The sequence below is a fragment of the Castor canadensis genome, chromosome 5 (genome assembly GCF_047511655.1).
Source record: "Castor canadensis chromosome 5, mCasCan1.hap1v2, whole genome shotgun sequence".
Classification (NCBI taxonomy): Eukaryota; Metazoa; Chordata; class Mammalia; order Rodentia; family Castoridae; genus Castor; species Castor canadensis.
The window spans coordinates 147,681,039-147,703,933 of record NC_133390.1 but is presented as its reverse complement, the minus strand read 5'-3'; the positions used below and the strand labels follow the sequence as shown (position 1 = coordinate 147,703,933).

The window sequence follows — 22,895 nt, the reverse complement described above, 5'->3', positions numbered from 1 at the left end:
TGGATACTAGGATGTGACTGAGCAGTCCTATTAATGGGATAATTTTGGTTGCTCATTTTTCTTTACATTAGCTCAGTTTTAGAGATGAGAATGATTAACATTGCACCATAATTTTGAGTAACAGAGGGGCCAGCGTGTCAATCAATAGAGTTCTTCTATAAGTATATCACTGTGTTCCCGAATTTTGATTTAATATTTTATTTCTCTTTCTTTAAGACCATCTATGAAAAAAATAGAGGACTATTTTGAACTGCATTCAACCTCTAGTGAATCCATGTAGGGTGAGAAGGGCATCATGTGGCCTGAGATTTTATGGGAGAGCTTTAGGATTTCAAAGGTGCTTAGGTGTGGTTGGTCTGTAACCTTGTTGTGTGTGGTAGAGTGCAAGAAGATTTGGTACCCCTGGGACTCTGTTACTACCTGCTACCTAATGTTGAAGTCCTTTAATTTTCTTAAGGAATTCCAAAATAGTCTCTGCTTTTTGTTTTATTCTTTTAATACTACAGGTTTCAGAATTATAAACTTAAGTCACCTTGACAAGTCCCCAGAATCGTTACTAGGGAAGTACATTGGACCTACTTTGGGAGAAGAATGTAAAAATGGAGGTGTGTTTACCTTCCTCCTGTGCCACAAACCAACATTAGTAGAAAGTTTTTTTTCATTCAATAAGCATTTATTAAACACTGGGAGGGGCAGAAACACTGTATAATGTAAATTGAGGATAACGCTAAAGGACTGTTTTGAGTACTTGATTGCAAAATGTCCGGTCTCTCATACACTCCTGAGAACTGAATTAGCAGACCATGAGCCATTTGTCTTACCCTTTGAGCTCATGTGATGGTGGCCTAGAAATCTAGAAGAAAGTTGTCTAGTACCATTTACAACTCCAGCCTCTCTGATCTTTCAAAATGATCTTGAAATCATTATTTGCTGTCTTGAAACACGGGTTGTCTTCGTAACAAGTAGTTTTGATCTTGACAGCATCCTTAACTTATCTGAGGAAAGAACTATTAGTTTGTATTCTAAGCTCCAGGTCTTCCAGATTCTTATTACTTCAGACAATTGACTCAGTACAATGAAACTTTTGAAATTATTATTTGCTTATTTTGAGTCTTATCTCTTGAAGCATGAATGGTGGCTCATGCTTGTCACTGCATTAATCTTCATCTATTTACATTTCAATCAGCCTGTTTATCTGTTGTTAATCCATTCATCTGGATGATTCCTGTCAAACTTGGCCCACAAAAACTAATAGGGAATATATTACATAAAAGTCATTAAGGGCAGAGGAAAATGGAATTCTGATTTTGATCTTTATTCAGAATCCTCAATGACTCTTCCTCTGTGATGGCAGCCCCTGTTCTAAAAATTAGTTATTGAAAATGGCAGTCTCAGTTTCTTATCTTTTGTCTTGACTCTCAAAAATTGGATGCCAGCTAGTTAACCCATTCATTGTGTTTCACTTCTTACAGTCCCTTGGTAAAATGAACTATTCATTGTTTTTCAGACTAAGTGAGTGTTATTTCTTTAACCTTTGGATGCTGCTTTTCATTTTTGAAATAATTTCTTTTTCTTACACTCTAAATGCAGTCCATGAGCCAATTCTCTTGTCTTTATATTCAAAATGTGTACTGAATCTGACAGCTTTTCGGGATGTCATCTGTGACCAGCATTGTCATCACTCATTTGGACATGTCATAGATAGTTAATTGGTTTCTCTGCTTTCGTTCTTGCCCTGCTGCCATAGGTTCTCAGACAGCAAAGTATTCCTTTAAAACTTAGGTCAGGCCATGAAACTATCCTGTTGAAAACACTAACTGCTTCCCATTTCACTGAAAATCAGATCCAATCAACGTCTTCACATGATACGACTTTTACCTTTCTGATTTCATCTCCTTCTAGTGTCGTTCTTGCTCCTTGTGGTGTGTCCCAGCTACATTGGTCTCTTCAGTCTTTCAAAACACACACTTTCAAAATCCTTAGGGCCTTTGCACCTGCCAATCTCTCCTCCTGGAATCCTGGCCCTTCAGTTGTTCATAAGCCTTCCTCCCATATTTCTCTTACATCTTTGCTTATAGGTCACTTCATAAGTGACACCCTTTCTGAGGCTACTATCCAAAATACTACCCAGCAACCCTATCCCTAGCTTTTAGGAATGCAATGAATATTTGTTGGATGAGTGAAATAGTTATTTTTCATGGAAAGACATTTAATTTCCTATTCCATCTATGGGAATAGATAAGGAATGTTGTCTAAAATGGTCCTCAGCAGCAGATTTCTTACAACATGGTGGCAAGAAATCAGACATGGTAAAAATTCCAAACCATATATTTGTTTTTCTTAATTTGAAGTACAAACAGTAATAGAAAAAAAGTCAGTAAATTGTCAAAAATTTAAAATCTTCCTTGGAACAGTTAATATTTGCAATCAGATCATTAATTTACATGAATATAATGTGGCTGGTATAATTTTGATTCTCAGTTTTATAAAATATTAGATAATTCTTTGTGATAAAGTTTGAACTATCAATGTGCTTGGCCAATTACCTTTTATCATAAAGTGTATTTTTCTGTACAGTATATTTTTGTGTACAGTGTATATGTAATTATGTACATACTTGCTTAAATTATCAATAATTGATGATTTTTTTAAATTAAAGCTATAAAGTACTAGAATTATTTCATAGTACTTAATGGGAGTCTGTCATGATTATTATTGGTTCACTAGTATTTATAGTGAAAACACTTATATATGGAAACATATAAAAGGAACATTTCTTCTAGTAATAGATCTCCTATATGTTGTAACTGTGTGAATTTAGTTAACTGGGCTTGTTGTCTTATCTCTGAAAGAGAGCTAATATATTGCTGATTTAAAGGCAGAAATATATAGTACTCTGAAATCTGGTAGCTCTCAAAGTTACATAATTTTTAAAACATTATGAGGTAGGACATATCTATCAGTGTGACTAAAAGAAGATGGAAAAATCCAAATAAAACCAAGTGAGTGAGGATGCAGAACAACTGGAATTCTCATATATTGTTGGTGGGAATGCAAAATGGTGCAACTACTTTGGACGACAAACTAACAAACACAAATACCAATCCAAACTTAATTCATAGCAAGAATTTTAGGTATTCCTGGTAGCTGTACTATTGTGCTTTGCTGGCTGGAAGATTTTTTTGTTTTTTTTCGGTACTGGGGTTTGAACTCAGGGCTTTGTGCTAGCTAAGCAGGTGGTCTACCAGTTGAGCTATGCCTCCAGCCCACTTTGCTCTAACCCAGAAGTGCCACTTGCAGGTACTTACTTAAATGGAAACTTGTGTTAATCCAGAATCTGTACACTAATATAATAATAGTTCTTAATATAAGAACCAGAAATTAGTAACAACCCAGATATCTTTGAACTAGGAAATGAAACTAAACTGTGCTATAATCAATGCAATGAATTTCTACTTAAAAATGATAAAGGTTTGAACTATTGATGAATGTATCAACATAGATAAATCCCAAAATGTGTTATGCAGAGTGAAAGAAACCAGAGTCAGACTCAAAGTGCTGCACACTACCCATTCCACACAACAGGACAATGTCACGGGAACACAAAACAAGTCTATTGGTTGTGTGGGGATTGGGAGGAGGATGTGACTACAAAGGGGCAGCATTGGTGAGTTTTGGGGGCAATGGCATTGTTTTGGGTCTTGATTTTGTGATGGGTACATAACTGATGGCATTTATCAAAACTCATGGAACTATACCAGAAGAGTAGATTTTAAGAATAAGAATTTAAGATAATAAAAATGGAGCTTTAATTTTCTTAATTATTAAAACCAGTTATGCTTATGAATCCAGGCAATGATGAGGTCTGAGAGTCCCAGCATTAGTTCTCCATTTCATTTTACTTTAGTTGCTGTAGTTTCCTGCAGTGACATTGTCCTGTTTCAGGTATTACTTATAGCATGATGGACTTTGACTCTGATGTCAGAAGTAATAGATATCATTCCCATGTTCTCCCAGAAGCTGTTTCATATTCTCAGAGGAACCTTCCTAGCTGCCTAGTCTAGTCTGTTCTAATCATAGATAAATCAGTTACATAAATTCCTTCATAAAATCAAACATAAAAAATAGGAAACAGAGTCAGAGTAGACTGCTGCCCCAGGTTGTACATTTGGTGCCTTCTTTTCAATATGGTACCTGTCTCAGGGGTCTGGCATCAGCAGCTATATTCTGGGTATCTGGGTCTTGAAGAGTTTCCAGAGTTCACTTGGATTGTTATCAGGGGGCCAACCCATAATACAATGTCCCATGGAACATTGTCTCATGGAAGGATGTCTCATTGACAAGTTCTTCCATGCAGCAATAAAACAAAACGAAACAAAATAAACTAACAAGCACAAATACCAATCCAAACATAATTCATAGTAAGAGAATTTAGGCATTCAAAGGCCCTTGAAAGCTGTACCATATTTACCACATTCTTTGCTAGCTGGAAGGAATTCTTTTCTCTGCACTGGAGTTTGAATTCAAGGCTTTATATTTACTAGGCAGGTGCTTACCACTTGAGCCATGTCTCGAGCCCATTATGCTCTGGATATTTTTGAGATAGGGTCTCACTTTTTGTATGGGTTGAAATGACCTATGATCTTCCTATTTATACTTCCCACAGTAGCTGATATGATAAGCCCACCCTACCATGCCCAACTTTTTCCATTGAGTTAGGGTCTTTTTGCCTGGGCTGGTCTGAAACTGAAATCTAGATTTCAGCTTTCTGTCCAGCTGGGATGACAGGTATGAGCCACAAGCACCCTGGAAGATATATTTTATGTGTATGAAGAATGTAAATATGTAAAAATTTTTGAGGTCATGATTTGCTGGTGAAACTAGTCCTGTTTTCATCTTTCTAGTCAATTTTGGATCCCCTACCTTAAGTATTCCACTATGTTTTTTTCCATTGTGATTTTTCTTCATGCCTCCTTTTTAAAAGAATACTATAAACCCAGATTGATTATAAAACCAGCTTATTATCAGCAGATTAGAAATGCATCACAACAGATTAAAATGAAATAGTTTTCCTCTCTGGCATTTTTCTAGATCAACAGCTCTTGAGTTTCCCACCTTACTATTCTTAGTTTAATTTGCACAGATCATTTTCTCTCTATGCATAGTGATTTGAGCACAGAAATAAAGGAGTGGGAGAACACTGTAATTGAACACCCACTCTGGGTTGCAGGAATGTGGTAGGCACTTCTTGTGTATAATCCCTTTTAATTTCACAACAGTGAGTGAAGTAGATAACATTTCTGCCTTGCAAACAAGGAAACTAGGTCCAGGAGAGGTTAATTGACTTCATCTCAAAGATAGGTCTGTCTCACTCCCAAGCCCGCTCTCTTTCTACTCCCCAAGGCTCCATTTGGGAATAGTGTTTTCAAATCTTATTCTCATTTGCAATGGGGGATGGAGATGGTACTGGTCTTCTGAAATTGAGCCTGGAACTTCTTCTCAGAGCTGGCTGCTCCCTGTTTTACTTTTCAGAGTCCTAAGAGATTTGGCCTAATTCTATACTGTTTTTGAAACTGCTGTCACATACTTGATCACTTGTTTATTTCTCCCCCATGATGCCTGGAAAGGAAAATTGAGCCTCATAGTTCCAGGTCTTTCAACAGCAAACCCACACAGCTTTCTTATTTTAATAACTCTACATCTAAACACCACAGGCAAATAGGAAAATAAAAAGGAAAACAGCCCTAAAAAAATTACAAAGTTCTAAAAATAGTTAAAATCTTAATTGTTGAGCCTAATTTATATACTGTAGTTCCTGAAACCCCACTTGGTGTTATTTCTTAGAAAATATTAGAAGTGTCATTAACAGAAATTAGTTACTTTTTAAAAAATAGTCATTGAAACTGTCGTCCAAAGCAGATTCAGGTTGGTACTGCTGATAAAATTCTTTGTTCAAGTGAGATCATATTTCGATGATGGTTCAAGCTTTAAGGCTTTCCTCATGAACAGATACTATGAAAGACTTTTGGAAAGTAGAGATATATCATGTTAGGACAATGTGCCATAGAAGGGTTTGAGGAATGGATGTTATGCTTTGTTTCAAGTACTTTCTGGCCAAAACCTGAGAACCAAGTCACATATCGAACACTTGAAATGTGGCTAATTTGCATTGAGATATACTCACAAACCATACACTGGATTTCAAAGGTTTGGAATTAAGAAAGTTAAATATTTCTGTTTTTATATCAGTTACATATACATTGGTCATATAAAAACATTTGTAGATACTAGTTTAAATAAAATTCACTTTTTAAAACTTTTTTTTTTCAATACTGGGGGTGGAACCAATGATCTCACATATGCTAGGAAAGCACTCTACCATTGAGATTCATCCTCAGCCCCTACCATTTCTTCAGTTTTTAACTTTTGATTTGGACATTATCATAGATTCATATTTAATTGGGAAATATAATGCAGAGAGATCCCATTTACAGTACAGTAGCACAGCCGTGAAACTGACATTGATATAATTCACTGGCCTTGTGCAGTTTCTCAGCACCTGTGGGGTGTGTGCGTTTTTGTTTTCTATGTACCATGTGCACCAATAGACAAGAGACACAGAGGACATACATCACAAGGATCTTCTGTGTTACCTTCTGGTACTCACAGGCATCTTCCTTAATCTTCTCACTAAACCCTGAGAATCACAAATCTGTGTTCCATCTGTATGATTTTGTCATTTGAAACATGTCATATAAGCGGAATCATATAGTATATGATCTTTTAAGATTGGTGCCATTACCTTGAGATTCTTCTGAGTTCTGTTATCAGTAGCTCCTTCCTTTTCTTGCTGAGTAGGATTCCATTTTGTTTTATACCTTTCTATTGGTTTTGTTAGAAAGTTCAGCATTACACATGTGACTTGTGTTTGTGCCTTGCATGTGGTGTCTAATGAACAGCATTGGTTTAAAGGCATGTTGGCTAGAAGGCATCAAAACACATATTTCTATTGCATTTTCTGTGAACTTCAGGTATTCTTATGTTAAATGGAATATTTTGTTTTGCTAATGTTAAACCAGGTTATTTGGAAGTGAACAAGGGGACAGTGCTTTAAAAAATCATTTCAGGACAGTAAAACCATCTCGGTGTGTCCTCACTCCCCACATCTTCCTCTATATTTCTTTACAGAAAGGAAGCTTTTCATAACATTAGACTGCAAGAAGGGCTGTCTCACAATCCCCGCAATGGTACGCAGCACACTGGTTTGAGACTAATTAAATGGCTTATATTTATCTGATATTTTCCCCTTTGGGAGCTTCAGAAACTGTTTTGTTTTTTCTCCAACTTAAGTTTCAAAAAGAAACCAGCTCAGTTAACTTATGATGGAGGCAAGAAGCAGGACACAGGGACACTTCAGAGCAGATTAGAACTGAGGTAAAGGATAATATCATTTTCAATTAAAATTGCCTTGGGAAATTAGGTAGGCAGAGAATAATTACCTGGGTTGGCGTATAGCCAGGCTTTGGAAACTGATGCCCTGCTAGAATCTTCTGAGGGGTTAGAGACAACCACAAGCAGCCAGGGACCTTAAGGTTTATGTGTCATCTCAAATGTAGCCGAATGTTCTAGCTGTAGTGCATGGCTATTTTAAGTCAAATCATGAAACATGTTGTATTCTAACAAACAAAACCCTGTAAAAAGCAAGATGCAAAAGAAGCAATACAAAGCAACAGATTAAAGAGAAGCTTTTCTGACAACATAAATTTACATTTCTGTGATCTCTGCTAGTGACCATGAGGACCCTAGAGCTGAGATTTAATCATTAAAGAAAATAAAGATTAAGGTGTGCTGGTAGCCTCTCAGCTCTGTGAGCTAAGGGCTCTGACATGCTAACAGTCCTTGGCTAGTGATTGCAAGTGTCAGGAAAGATAGTTAGTAAATGTCTGACAGGTGGACTTTTCCAACATTGCTGTGGAATTGAGTCATTGAAAGCAAATCTACCCTTAAGGCAAATGTCAAGATTTAATATGTGCTCCTCACCCCAATTTCACTTCCTGTGATTCAGTACTACAATTGCTAAACTTGAGTTTTTTGGGGTCTGTGCTGCCTGGCTGGTGGCTCCTGGTGCCTTACCACCCTGCCGTGGCTGGGTGCAATTGGTGGAAAACTTTTCAGATTAAAGCTGGATTTGGTGCTAGTACCTGTAATCCCAGCTACTCTGGAGTTAGAGATAAGTGAGATGTAGGAGGATCATGGTCTGAGCCTAGCCCTGGGCAAAGACATGAGACCCGATCCGAAAAATAACTAATGCAAAAAAGGACTGGGAACATGACTCAAGTGGTAGAGCACCTGCCTAGCAAGCACAATGTCCTGAAACCAAATCCCAGTACTACAAAAAAAAATTGAGATTATTTTAAGGTATGGATATCTCATTTCTCTGCACCTAGAAGAGGCCCAACTTTCTTCTCTATCATTGCAAAGGGAACCGGTAGCATTTCTATTTGGTTTCTAGTGTTAGCATTTGCAGTGTTTCCATTTTTTTCACGATCCCTTAATTTCAAACTGGAGAATAATGGAACAGGGTTTCAATGGAGCAAACAGTGAGAAAGAAGAAATCAATTACTATTTTTCTTCTCTCTCCCTTCCAAAAGAAGACTTAGGGGGCTAGAGAAATGCCTGTTTTCTTTCCACCTTCCCTCCCTCCCTCCCTTCCAACGCTAGGCTTGCTTGAACAAAGGCTGTCTCTGGCCACAGTTAGTATTTCCATGTGAATTACAGAAATATACCTCTTTGTCACTTGCAGGCTCCATTCACTTCTTGGCCATGGATGAGAGTCAGGGCAGTGTGAGTACAGTGCACAGGTGCTTGGCCACCACCTTGTGAATGATAGCAGATGCAGAAGTAACCCCTATTTCATACTGTGGTACACACATGGGGCACAGGCAGTTGCAGTTAGTAAGGGAGGGTCCTGAGCTCAGGGCTTGAATTCATGTTCCTTTCTTTGCTTGCCAAGTGACTCTGATTAAGTGATGTAACCATGTTGTGCCTTAGTCTCTTCATCTGCAAAAGATTTGGAGATATATGAGTTCACATACATAAGACACTAAAGTGCCTGGACATTGTAATTTCTCAGTAATTATTACTTACTTTGCTTCTTCTGAGCCTGTCATACAGTTCTGCTGTTTAACCAAACATGTATTTGAAGGAAAATGGTTTTTGAAGATTGTTTAAAAAAGAACTTAATATACTATGTGCCAGTGAATATTAAGCATACTGTTAATTATTCTTAGACATTAACAATTAGTATGGTTGTGTATATCTTGCCTCTGTGTAACTTCCAATAGCCAAGCTAGTTGAATGAAAGTTAAATTAATTCTAAAATAGTCTTTAAGACTTCCAGAGTACTGAAATTACATCATGCCTGCGATCAGGTTACGGTAAGTGGCACAGTTGACTTTGAAAATAAGAGTTTGTCATTGATCAATCCTAAAAGGTATTAATGATAGTTTTAAGAAAAGACAGAGACTCCTTGCAGGAGAGAGTCTCCATTATAGATAACAGGAACCAAGTTACAAAAAATATGGGTAATCTCCAGGAACTGAAATTGTCAGCCAGGTAACAGCTAGCAAAGAAAGAGAGTCCTGAGTTGCATAAAAAAACTGGTCAACATTCTGCCTGAGCTCAGAAGTGGGTTAACCCTTAGAGCCTCCAGAAAGGAGTGGAGCTTAGCAGACTCCTACATTTGTAAGACCCTACCCAGAAATCCCAGCTGAGGTGTTTGGACTTCCGACCTACCAAGCTAGGAACTAACAAATGTGTATTTGCTTCTGGCAGTCCTTTTGTGTGGGCATTCACTTTATGATGGCAAAGAATACTCCAGGTGCTTCTTGGCTCTTGGCTCAGTTATCTACAACATTCGGAGTCGGATGTTGCAGAATCATCCATATTTTTTAAAGAAGTTGAAATTTCAGGTCTTTATGTGAAATCTTTCACTTTTAAAATGCAACAACTAGGTCAAACTTTAAAAGATCACCATGCAGTCATGTGAGCTGCTTTTCTGCAGCCTGAGGAATGAGGAGAGTATGAGAGCACTTTGGGAGGCAGAGGAGTAAGAGAGTGTGAACTTCCTGAGTTCTCAGAGTCTGGTTGTGTTTTGTTCACTGCTCTGTCCCCAAAGCGGAGACCCATATGTGGCACACAGTGAATGCTCAATTAATGTTTGTAAAGGGAAGCTGAGGTGTCACAAACCAATTCATACCATTTGTGAAAATTCTAAATGTGACCGCTGTGGCAAAACTAACTTCTTAGATGTGATGACTTTCAATGTTGTGACACAATGTCCTTTGTCCCACTCATTTCCTCTTTTTAACCTACAATTCCATTTGAGGGACTTTTTGGAAGTTATTAACCATGTATGTGAACAGAGCAGGAATGAACCCCCTTCATGTTGTCTGGGCATCTTGCATCCCAAAATATTTGTAGACTTTTTTTCCACTACTTAAATAAAACTTCACTGTTGGCTAAAATTCCCTGTTGCTTTGAAATAAGACTATGTCATAAACATTGTGGCACTGTGAGTTGTGGTCTGCAGTAAGATATTGGTGTTATCTTGTGGTTTGGAGGGTCCCATACTTGGGCTCTTTGCAAGCGTAAAATACAATTGTGTATTTCCCATCAAAAGGAATCCCGTGGAGAATTGCAATCAGAAAAAAAAAAAAATTTAAGCACATTTTACCGTTTCCTGTGTTTTTCTCAAAGAATGTGAATTAAGTGTTTTGTCATTTTTGAAAAAAGATAATTAATATTCACTGGCAAACTCACTGTAATGCAGCATTTTAACCATTTTAATGAAATATAATTTGTACAGCAAAAGCTTACCCATTTAAAATGTCCAATTCAGTGATTTGTAGTGTAGTCACAGCATTGTGCAACCAGCACCACACTTTACTCTTAGAAAATTTCTATCACTCCCAAAAGAATTCCTGCACTGATTAGCTATGACTGTCCATCTTCTCTGAGTGGGACAAAAGGACATCGTGTCACAACATGCCCTCTAGTCCTTGAGAGCTGGAATCTGCCTTCTGTCTGTGTGGATTTGCCTATTCTAGGCATGAATCTTACCATAGGTAGTCCTTGTGACTGGCTTCTTCCACCTAACATGATGGTTTTTTTCAAGTTCATCCACTGTTACATTTTTTTATTGTTGAATAGTATTGCATTGTTAATGTATTCATCAGTTGATGGACATTAGGCTTATTTTCACTTTTTCTATTATGTATAGTGCTGTTTTGAAAGAAATTGTATTTCTGGTATGACTATGTTCATTTCTCTTAGTTAGGTATCTACAAGTGATATGGCAACTTTATGTCCAAGCATTTGAGGAACTGACATTTAGGCTTTTCCAAAGTGTCTGCATCATTTGCATCCCCACCAAAAGTGGATAAGGGATCTGATTTCCTCAAATTCCCATTATCATTAGCTGTCTTTTGATTATAGTTTTCCTAGTGGTTGTGAAGTAGTGTCTCGTTGTGGTGTTGATTTACATAGCCCCAATGGCAGAGAAACTTTTTATGTATTTGTATATTTTTTGGAGAAATGTCTTTTCATGCCAGTTGCCCATTTTAAAATTGGGTTATTTGTTTTTTGCTGTTGAGTTGTAAGAATTCTTCGATTTTGGATAAAAGTCTTTTTGTCAGATAAATGATTTGCGAATGTTGTCTCATTTCCTGTAGATGCTCTTTTCACTTTCTTGATGGTATTTTCTGAAGCACAAAAGCTGTTAATAATACCTGATTTATCTGTTTTTCCCTTTTATTGCTCATGCTTTTGGTGTTGTATCTAAGAAACCATTGCCTAATCCAAGGTTACAAAGTTTTGTTCCAATGTTAAACTTACTTTTTTATAGTAATCTACCCTTATCCATGGTAAATAATTTTTAAGACCTTCAGTGGATGACTAAAATTGTGGATAATACCCAACCCTACATATACTTTTTTTCCCTATACATACCCTTTATGATAAAGTATAATTTCTAACTTAGGCATAGTAAAAGATTAACAATAATAACTAGCAATAAAATAGAATAACTATGACAATATACTATAATAAAAGTTAAGAGAATGTGGCGTTTCTCTCTTAAAATATCTTATTGTGTTGTACTTACCCTTTCTCTTGTTGACCATGGTAACTGAAATCATGAAAAGTATAACCGTGGTTTTACTTTTTGGAGCTAATGTTTTTGTATATGATTTGAGGTAAGAATCTATCTTCATTATTTTGCTTGTGGCTATCCAATTATTTCCAGCACTTCTTGTTCAGTAGACTGTCTTTCCCAATTGAATGGTCTTGATACCCTTATTGGATGCAAAACAGCTTAACACCTATCCCATACTGGGACTGTGTATTTTAACTGTTGGGTTTCCTTTCCATACTATGGAAAAAAATACCTTTCTTCTTTTTAAAGAGCAAAACACAGAGAGAGACACACATATAAATATCTAAACAGATTCCCCCACCATCCCTCTCATACTCTCATACGCAGCCCCTCCTTTATCAAAGACCCCCTTTTTTGAACAACCAGAATAATAATATTCGAATGAAAAAGTTGATAGGTTGGGATCTTCATTCAGATATGACTGTACGATCCAGTCAGTTACAGTAGTTGGCGATGGTATGCCAGCTGCTAAATAATTCATGACACTCATACTGCTTTACTTCTTTGTAAGGCATTATAACACTGGTTTTCCTAAATGCTGAAGTATCCTAAGTATGCTCAGAATTAGAAAGGTTTACAGATCCATATGGCAGTTTTATGCTTGATGGTCTCTAGGGAATTGAGAAAGGAAGGGAAACTATGTGTCCAATCTTTTAAGTCTTCAATTACAAAAACACAGGCAGCAAGAGGTTCCTCAGAATGAGAAGCCAGGTATGGAAAAGTCATTAATCCATGAGCTTTTTAGGAAGTCAGCCTGCTTCATAGCTCTAAGAGTTATAAAAGAGTTACGTAATGTCTCAGTTCTAGGGAGAACATTTAATTATTCACCTATTTAAGAAGGATTTACTGAGCACCTACTAAGTGCCAGGCCCTGGGCTAGGTGCTGGGGATATGTATGATGGTTTCAAACATACATAATTCCTGTCCTCATGCCATTTACAGACTTGAATTCATAAAAAAATTAATAAATCTATAAGTCATATAGAAAATACAATAAATGCCATGGAGGAGGTAGTACCATAGGGACTAAACATGAGTCAGTATACCTGAGTTTTAATGTATTCAATGTACTTGAATTCCTGGCACTTGCCAGGTCTGCTGATTCTTGAATATTCCCCATACTTCTCACTCTTCCCTATTATGAAATGGGAATAACCATAGTACATACATTTTAGAGGTTTTATGTGATTGTATATGATGAGGAAATTCATGATTAGAGCCTGGGTCATAGCAAATATTCATTAAATCAGGAAGGTCAGTGTACATAATGCTCTATTGTCTCTAATTCTCTGAACTGTATTCTTTTTCTAATCGTTCTGGGTGGGGGTACCTTATGGCATTTATAGAAGTTCTTACAATATACCAAATACATCACAGTTGAAGTCACTCCCTCCATCATTCTTCTTTACCCCCCCCCCATTCTTGGAATAGTTTCAACAGGTCTCATTTTCTGTTTCCATACATGTGTACATAGTATTTGCACTATACTCACCCTCCTACATCCTTTCTCCACATCCTCCCCTCTCCCACTGATACCAACCCCCATATTCCTCGAAAGGACCTGTTCAACCCTCCTGTTCTGTGGTTTTGTAAAAGAAAAATAAAATGACATTTTTGTTTGTTTAAAATAGCTATAAGGGAGTTTCTGTATTTAAAGTGCAATGTTTTGGTCTGTATAGAGTTTCAGATGAATTGGGTTCCCCCCCTGCCAATTTCTCCTTTAAAAGTAGTATGTTTCATGGTTAAGTATTACACAATGGCTAAATTTTAGATTAAAATCAGACTTTTCCTGCCCTTTTAAATTTTTTTTAACCTCCCTTCAATGCCAGCTTCTCAGAGACAGCCTCACTATAGATTCTTATTACCTCTCCAGTTATTTGCATAAAACAAAGAATAAATTAACAATAAAATTGGTTGTGTGTTTACGTGTAGATAGTGAAATTTGCTTTAACACAATGGGGTCATATAACTATACTACTTCAGTGTTTTTAAAAATTAATACTATAGTCTTAAAATTTATTTCTATAAGTGTCCATTTAAATCCAGATTTGTTCCTTTCTATTACATGACATAATCTTGTGATGCATGGATATAGCAACCTTATCAAGGGACCCCAATATAGACATCTCCATATATAGACCATAACAGATAATAGTCACAAATTCCAAATTCATTCCCTTTTACAGATAGATATTATTATCCCAATTCTGGATCGTCAATTTTTATGTTTCTACCTTCTTCCCATGTGAAAATGTGCTTCCTCTTCTATGCAGTTCTGTTACTACCTGGAACCTTTTTTCTTCCCACTACATTTTGGAAAGGTCTTGAAAGCTACATTTCAGCCAAACTAGAAATCCAGTGTCAAATCCATAATTGATATAAACAACTTATTAAAAAAGGAAATACAGAAACACACATAAAAATAATAACTCTTTGTAGATAGATGCAATTCCATTGTAAATCTTCTCTGTTCAGAACTGTGCCTCTTAGAAAAGTTTCTTCCAATTACAGTTCATCTAAGGACATTTGAGAGATTTGGTGCAATTACAGTTCATCTAAGGACATTTTAGTATTAATCAGGAAAAGACAATTATATTTACTTCAAGAAGATTTTAGATACCTTGTTCAATTGCTGCTTAATTATTTTACTAGCTGAAGAGGGTGAGTAGGAAATCAGCCACATTGTAGTGATAATCTGTAAACCCCCTAGGATGGGAATAGCAGTAAATATTTCTGATTTGATGACATTACATTTTCATTGTCTAAAACTAATGTCACTAATGTTTTGATGTATCTTTCTGATACATGTTAAGAAATACATTATAAATTCTAATGTGAAGTGCAAAGGTTATTTCTCTGCTTGAGAACTCTAAAAGTCCTTGACATTGATTTTTCTCCTGTAGGTGTCTGCTTGCTTCACAGAGGGCTGTGCCCTGTGTTTGACTAAGTCGACATCGCTTGCCTTTGGCGGAGAGCTGCCTGGTGAGTACTCTTTGTACTGTGGTGACAATGCTAGTAGTGGGGTTCCAGAGCTTTCAGTTTGCAAAATGAATCTCTTAATTTTTGCCGTTGCCCTGTCTGAAATGTCTCTTGAAAATGATTCACAGACTTTTTCCTTGGTGTAGTGGAGAATTAAGCAGAATCTCCCAGGATTTTCTTGGTTTCATTTTACTAATTCCACTACCAGCTTGGGCACTATACCTTCTGCTGATTTTCTACTTGGTACTTGTGGTAGTATTGTCTGCATTTAGCAAGCATCAGATGTTATTGAAGCTTTTGTTCTGCACAGTTCTTTCTCAGAAGAAATACATGTGACTTTTCAGTCTTCTGCAGGATTTGCTAAGAAGATTCCCGCCAATGTCAGAAATCACAGCTGTGCACATTGTTAGCTAGAATTCTCCATTGTGGGTCAACTAATATGGGCATGATGTCAATAAATTCTTTGTATACTCCCCTAATGTTCCATTTTATGAATCTTTCATGAAATGCCAAAATGGAACTGGAATTATTTTTGTATGGCCGATTCATTTTCATTATAAGCTGGAACTTGCTAATGCATATGTTAGAGCCAAAATGCTAGCAAATATGAGATTGTCATTTTGTCATTCTTAATTAAACTGCTGTTTTCTAATTGCTGTTATATGTAAAAAAAAAATGGTACCACTTGTCCTTTCTTCCTTTAATGGACAAGAAGTCATTTTGTAGTGACCACAGGAACCACCAACTTTACTGTTCCTCTTAATCATGAACTCCAGGTCATAGGCTTTTAACACCAGTGTTTTTTTCTGTCTGTGTGTCGCATGTCATGCCAGGTGCTTCATTATTTTTTGGCAGTGCCCATGGCTGATTTTCTTCCGGCCTTTCTGTGCAGAGAAGAAAGAATTACATAACCTGACAGGTTTCCAAATCATCAGTCTTTAATGATGGCATAAGAATATCAAGGAAGTAGATTTATTATTGAATGTTCTTACCTATTTTTAGTCAAGTGGACAATATTTTATTACTCCCTACAGATGACTCATAAACCTTGTCTTAGTAGGCACAGCAGAGTTGAGTGCTGAGTAATGTTAGAGACCTTAAATCAGTATAGATTTACCATCCGCCCTTTACTGTGTTTTTGTTACATTTTTCTGGACTATCCGTTTTTCCTGTATAATGGTTGTATTATTCTTAAACTGGTCATTTTTCACCAGCTGTAATGTAAATGGTTTCTATGAAGAATTATGCATTTAATGAATATGAACACTGAATTCAAGAGTCGTTAAAACAAAAGCAGAACTCAGAAGTTAAATATTTTAAGTCCTGAAAAGGAATTCTCTATATTAAGTAGTAGAAATGTGTCTTGCATTTGACTTTACAGACTTTGGATAGCAGCAGGCCCTAGGATATCAGACATCACAAGAGGGCTCCTCTCTCATTCCACATGTCTGTAGGACCTGATTGGACTTGGTGTCACCTGGTTTTTATCTTTGTGTTAGACTTGATCTTCCCAGAAGAGAATGTCTTATGTTTCTTTCTACTCCCTCCTAAAAGTCAACACATTTGGTCTCTATTCATCACTGTTCAATTGTTAGATATTATGTATTATGAGTTTTTCAAAAATGTTGAGTTATATCTGATTATTTTGTGTAATATCTTCCTATATGAAAAGTTAGGAATACTAGAACCTAGAAACTAAACTCTTCTGATTTTTTCTTGAAATGCTTGATTTATTTTCCTATAATTTTAACAGTGAGAAGCTCTGATGATGTGTCAGTTCTAAATTATTTTCAGGCCTGTTACATCCACAATGGACATTCAGAATATATTTTAGTTCCTGTCATGGTATATTTTAGATCTCTTTATTTATGTCATATTGAACTTGGCTTATTACTATTGTTAGTCAATAATCTCCTAAATTTAAAAAAATTATATAGAGAACAAAATGACTATTTTGGATGAATTATCCCCACCCTTGCACTGCTAGAAATTTATTAGTTGAGGCAAATCAAAGGACATTTTCAAGTTTGATGGAAAAAAAGCAACACTCTATTAACTTCTTTCCTGTAGATTTTTGTTTGGAAGACATGCTATTCTTGAAAAATCTATGCAATGTTTGGGGTGTTTTGTTCTTTTCTGAGTAATTTTAAGTTTTTTAAATTAAATCTTGATTATATAGAGAACTTATAGTACTAGTGTTAGGCATATACCTCACCAAACTTTAATGTTGGCTTCTCTTTCTTTTTACCTCCACTTTGAATCCTTACATGCTGTCCCAGACTCTCCACCTGGAGACTCATATATGTTATGTCAGTTATTATCTTTTTTCCCCTAGATCTAAGACCTGCATTTTAGGGCAGCTGCAGTGTTCTTTGGAACACTGCTTGCTTATTAGACTGTCGATGTTGCCGAGTCATTTCAAACTTTTGAGTGTTGTCGATGCTCTTATTTGGAGCACATTGTACATGCCAAGAGTCTTAAGTTGAGATTGCCAGAAGCAAACCCGAAATGAGGATTTCTGTACATGTGGCAGGGTTCCCAGGGGAAACTACTGGATGGTGGAAGGGAAGGGAAAGGGAAGAAGCCAAGCAGGGGATGAGCCAAGCAAAATGCCCACCTCAGCCCGATCCCTAGGGCACTTTGGAACATAGTTGCTCAGTCTGTCCCACTTTTGTCCATGGAGCTGGGCTTTCCCATTCCCACTGGTCATTAGCCTCAGCATTCTGTGCCTGAGTCTGAAGTGAAGTAGCTCAAACAGTTGAAGGGGGCTGCTCTTAAAAAGTTTCACATGCCATCCCCTAGAAGCCAACCACACAAAAGTTGGCAGGTGGGCACACAGGTCAGTTAGGAGGGCCCAGGTAGGAAACAACATGGCATCTCACTTTCTTCCTTGCAGGCACTTTTTCATCCCTTTGGCCATGTTGTGATATAAGTTAAGCACTTTCAGAAACAGAATAAAATTCATTTTCTTCCCTTGAGAATGTAGTAAGCCACTACAAAAATATGTTCTTAAATGATTGTAGTACTGAAAGATGCCTAGGTGATTTTCAGCAAGTTGAATTTCTACATAAAGTTAGAAAAATAAAATCCAGAATTTCAAAGCTTTCCTTAAATGACTGTCATTGTGAATAATGATTTCATGGCCCGGCAGAAAGAGGCAAGGATATCATGTGATTGTTTGAGTTGCAGTTATTCTTGCTAGAAGTATTTGCAAATGTATAAATTAACTTTGTGATAATTTTTGTTCTTGCCTCTTTTAACTATCTTTTATGTTATTTCCCAATAGTTCACTTTTGCTTTTAAAATTATTTTCTTTTGAGAAAATTTTTAAGTAGGAATATGGCATTTCCTCATCACCTTCCGTTCAATATAGCCCATCTGATCTCTTGAGACCAGTCCTGCCCAATAGAGATACCATGTAAGCAACATATAAAACTTTAGATTTTCTTGGAGTTTCGGTAAAGAAAAGAAACAAGTCAAATTTGACAAGACTGAGACAGAGAAGACCAAGATCACAGGTGACATTAATTTGAATCATATACTTAGCCCTGTATAGCTGAATGATTATCTTGTCAACATTTAATTAATATAAACATTAATATACAACATTTTTCATCTGGTGCATTTTATATTTACAACAAAATTCAGACTAGTGATGTTTCAGGTGCTCAAAAGTAAGATTTGGTTGGTGGCACCAAATTGAATAGTGCAGCTTTAATATGTTAGAGAAAAACTCTGGTAGAAGGCTTTCCTGCTTGAGATATGACTCTTTCTCCTGGCTTGGAATCCTATTCAGTGAAGAAATGAGTCAACTCTGTTGTCCAAAGAAAGTGAATTGAACCATCCTTGGTGAGCCATTGCTAGATCTAAGCCTTGTGGGTTAGAATTGAGGTTAAATGATTGGATTTTGCAGGTAAGATGTCACTGATAATCTTCAGCAGTGAAGAAGCTAGGAGAACATTTTGGGAGACTGGTTTTGAGTGAAGGGTAGACTGTAGAAAGATCAAAAACAAGAAAGGAGGGGTCGCTGGACCCTGGTAGCTCATGCCTGTAATCTTAACTATGCAGGAAGTAAAGATCAGGAGGATCATGGTTCAAAGCCACCTGGGGCAAATAGTTCGTGAGACCCTATATTGAATACAAAAAAAGGGTGGAGTGACTCAAGAGGTAGATTGCCTTCCTAGCAAGCTTGAGGCCCTGAATTCAAAGCCTACTACCACCAAAAAAAAAAAAAGAAAAAAAAGTAAGAAAAAGAAAAAGGAAAGGAGGGTATTTCAGGGTTGGAAGGAATATGTATGTGTGAGACATGTGTTGGGGGAAGATTCTAGAAAGGTTTGGGTGCTTCCATATAGACTTATTAAGCTATAGGGTTAATTACACAGTAAGAAAGGTAGGGCTGGTGGCTCACACCTGTAATCCTAGTTACTTGGGAAGCTGAGATCAAGAGTTCAAATCCCATTTCAACAACAACAACAAAAAGATAAAGTAGCCAAATTCATACCAGGCTTAAAGACTTGGATTTTACAGTGTGTGAAATGAGGTGTCACCATAATTTAGCATATATGTTGGCATCTGTTCTTGTTACTGATTGTTGTATAGAAAAATCACTTGAAAACAACAGCAATTGTACAAAGTGAGATGTTCATTGTGATATTTCCAAACATGCATATGATGCACTTTGATCATACCAATCCCTATTACTCTTTCTTACCCTTTTCCCCTAATCAAATCCTCCCCCTTTTTTTAACTTTCCTGCTTTTTTTTTTTTTTTTTCCGGCCATTCTGGTGTTTGAATTCAGGCCTCAATTTGCTAGCAAGTGGTCTACCACTTGAACCACTCCCCACCAACACCCAGTCCTTTTGCTTTTTTCAGTTTGTTTTTAGGGTCTTGCACTTTTGCTCAGGCCAGCCTCCCACCATAATCCTCTTACCTCTACTTCTCAAGTAGCTGGGACTACAGACATACTACCACACCTGGCTAATTTGCTGAAATGGGGTCTCATTGACTTCTTTGCCCAGGCTGCCTCCTGAGTACCTAGAATTATAGACATGAACCATCATGCCCGGCCCCACAATTTTAAATATGTGTTTCATTATGATTTTTTCATGCATGCATACAGTGGTACTTTAATCATATTTTCCCCACCTCACCTTCTATTTTCCTTCTCCCATTGATCTTCCCCAGCCAAACAGTCCTCATTTTATGTTCATGCCTTTTTTTTTTTTTGTAGATCTGAATTTCACATATAAGAGAAAACATGTAATATTTGTCTTTCTGAGTCTGGTTTATTTCACTTAATATAATGATTTTCAGTTATATCCAAATGACATAATTTCATTCTTCTGAATAATACTTCGCTGTATACATACCACATTTACTCTGTCCATTCATCTGTTGCTAGGTAGCAGGTACCTTCTTAATATTTACTTCTTCTGTGTGTCAGGAGTTAGGGAAGGGCTTCACGGTGCATTTCTTACTTGGGGTCTCTTCATACAGTTGCAGTCAGATGGCTTCTGACACAGGAAGAACAAGAGGCTGGAGCAGCTGCGGTCTAGGTGGGCAACTCTCTCCTCACACAGCCTCAGGACTTCTTGGGAGTATCTCTTCAAGATCAGTGGTGGGCTTCCTATCAGCATGGTGGCTTCAGGACAGGTGAACTCCTTATGGGGGCTCCTGTGTGATAACTCCAGCTGATAGAGCAGAGAGATTATCATGTGTGACTTGGTCTTGGATACCATCCCATATCACTTCCAGCACATTCTTTTTCTTCCAAATGAATCACAACCTGCCTGTTTTAGGAAGAGGAGACTTAAGACCTATCTCTCAGCTGGGCACCAGCAACACATGCTTGTAATCCTAGCTACAGGGGAGGCTGAGATTGTGAGAATTGTGGTTCTAGGCCAGGCCAGGCAAAAAAGTTCCTGAGACCCCATCTCAATCAATAAAATATCAGTGTAGAAGAATATGCCTATCATCTCAGTGATTATGGGAAACCTAAAATATGAGGATCCTAGTTCAGGCCTGCTTGGGCATAAAGCAAGTCCCTGTCTACAAAAAACCAGAGCAAGGAGGTGTAGAGTTGTGGCTCAGACAGTAAAGTGCCTGCCTAACAAGTGCAAAGCCTTGAGTTCAAATTCTAGTACCTCCCAAACAAGAGCCCACATCTCAGAGAGAAGGATATTAAAGTCGCATAGTATAAAGAGAATGTTGTGCTGCTGTATGCATCATGCCCATTGAGCCATTCTCTGGAGTGCTCTAGCATACCACAGAATTCAGTCTCAGGCAGGCTTCTGCATGGTGACACTCTCCTTCCCCAGCAAGCTAGGCTGGATAGCCTCTTAAAAAAGCTAATGTCTTCTGCCGCCTTCCTAAATGGCCAAACTTGGACCTCTGTTTACTTGCCATTATCTTCCCTTCTCACTTTTTGAGGTGTTCCCAGGTGGTGGGCATACTGTAGTCCTAAATGCTCTCCTCCCTTTCTTGATTTGTTAAGCAGTTGAGAGATGTCAGGGACAGAGCAAAAATAAAGTGGTAAAAGAAGTTTCTAAATGCGTAGTCATCTTAGGAAGAGGGCATAGATACCTTTACATCCAAGGATATCTTCTGCAGAGGAGAGCATTCTGCATGTTGGCCAGAGACTGGCCTCCCAGTGGGGGACACTCTTTTGTTTTGTTTTCTATGACCAACTGGGATTTCCTTTCCAAGTTGATTAGAAAGAGGGAAACAGGGTATGAGGCAAACTCCATGACCCTTGAAAGATAATTTTCTTAACAGTTGCTAAGGTCAGCTCCTGGTTTCCATCAGAAAATCTCTGTCTTTTGCTAGGATCTCATCTTTACCTCCCCTCGAGCCCTCACACAGGTGCAGAATGAGCATTCACTTACTTTCCCTTTCTACCTTCCTCTTGCAAAGTCACAACCTTCAACTAGAAATGACTAAATTGCCAGCTGCGTAAAAAATTTGGTGAAGTACTCTCGGTTCAGCAACTTACTTACTGTGAAATGTGTATTTAAAAAGAGCTGATGGAGAGGGGCCATATATATATATATATATATATATATGTGTGTGTGTGTGTGTGTATATATATACATATATGAATCTATGTACAGGAAAAAAATAAATTGACACTTGTTTATTTTAAAATAAAATGCTAGTGAAGAGAAGTATTAACAAAAAATTATATATAACAGGTTGCATTTGAAAGCAAAATGTCTACTCTAGCGAATGCTTAATGCTGTCCTGTTTTTCAGCTCAACCTTTAAAAGGTTATATTAGCATTATTATTTGTTCCAGCTTCAGTTTTCCCCTCACTGTTTGGAGAAACTGGAAAAGGTCTGACAGTCTAGTAGTCTAAAATTGTAGCCATTGCCCTTACATCTCCTGGTTTCTTTGATGAGGCTTTTCATGTATTGCTTGTGAGGATGCTGTTCGAGTCATTATGATATAATTGCCCAAGGGCCTTTGAGATGGTGACAGAATTTGTTATTCCAACGACAGGATATCTTTTTTGTCCCCTCACCCATTCTACATGCTCACATTTTGAATTGGATATCCCAAATCTTTATTAGACACAAAATATGGATTCCTCTCCCAAGCAATAGGAATTATTCCTTTGTTTTAACTATTTCTATACAAGGGAGAAAAAATGGAGGAATTCAGTTGAGGTTCCTAACACATTTTTTTTGGAGGGGAGTGTATCAG

At 37.3% G+C, this 22,895-nt stretch overlaps 1 protein-coding gene across 14 annotated transcripts in view; it reads left to right on the top strand.

Moving 5' to 3' along the window:
* Nucleotides 1-22,895, top strand: part of Plcb4 (phospholipase C beta 4) — a 381,620-nt gene that overhangs the window by 134,526 nt on the left and 224,199 nt on the right. For 13 of the 14 annotated variants that reach the window (XM_074074368.1, XM_074074360.1, XM_074074366.1 and 10 more), the window contains one exon: nt 15,118-15,196. The exons of the other annotated variant lie outside the window; for it this stretch is intronic. The gene's annotated coding sequence lies outside the window, so the exon portion shown is untranslated. The remainder of the gene's footprint in view (nt 1-15,117; nt 15,197-22,895) is intronic. 14 annotated transcript variants of the gene reach the window in all.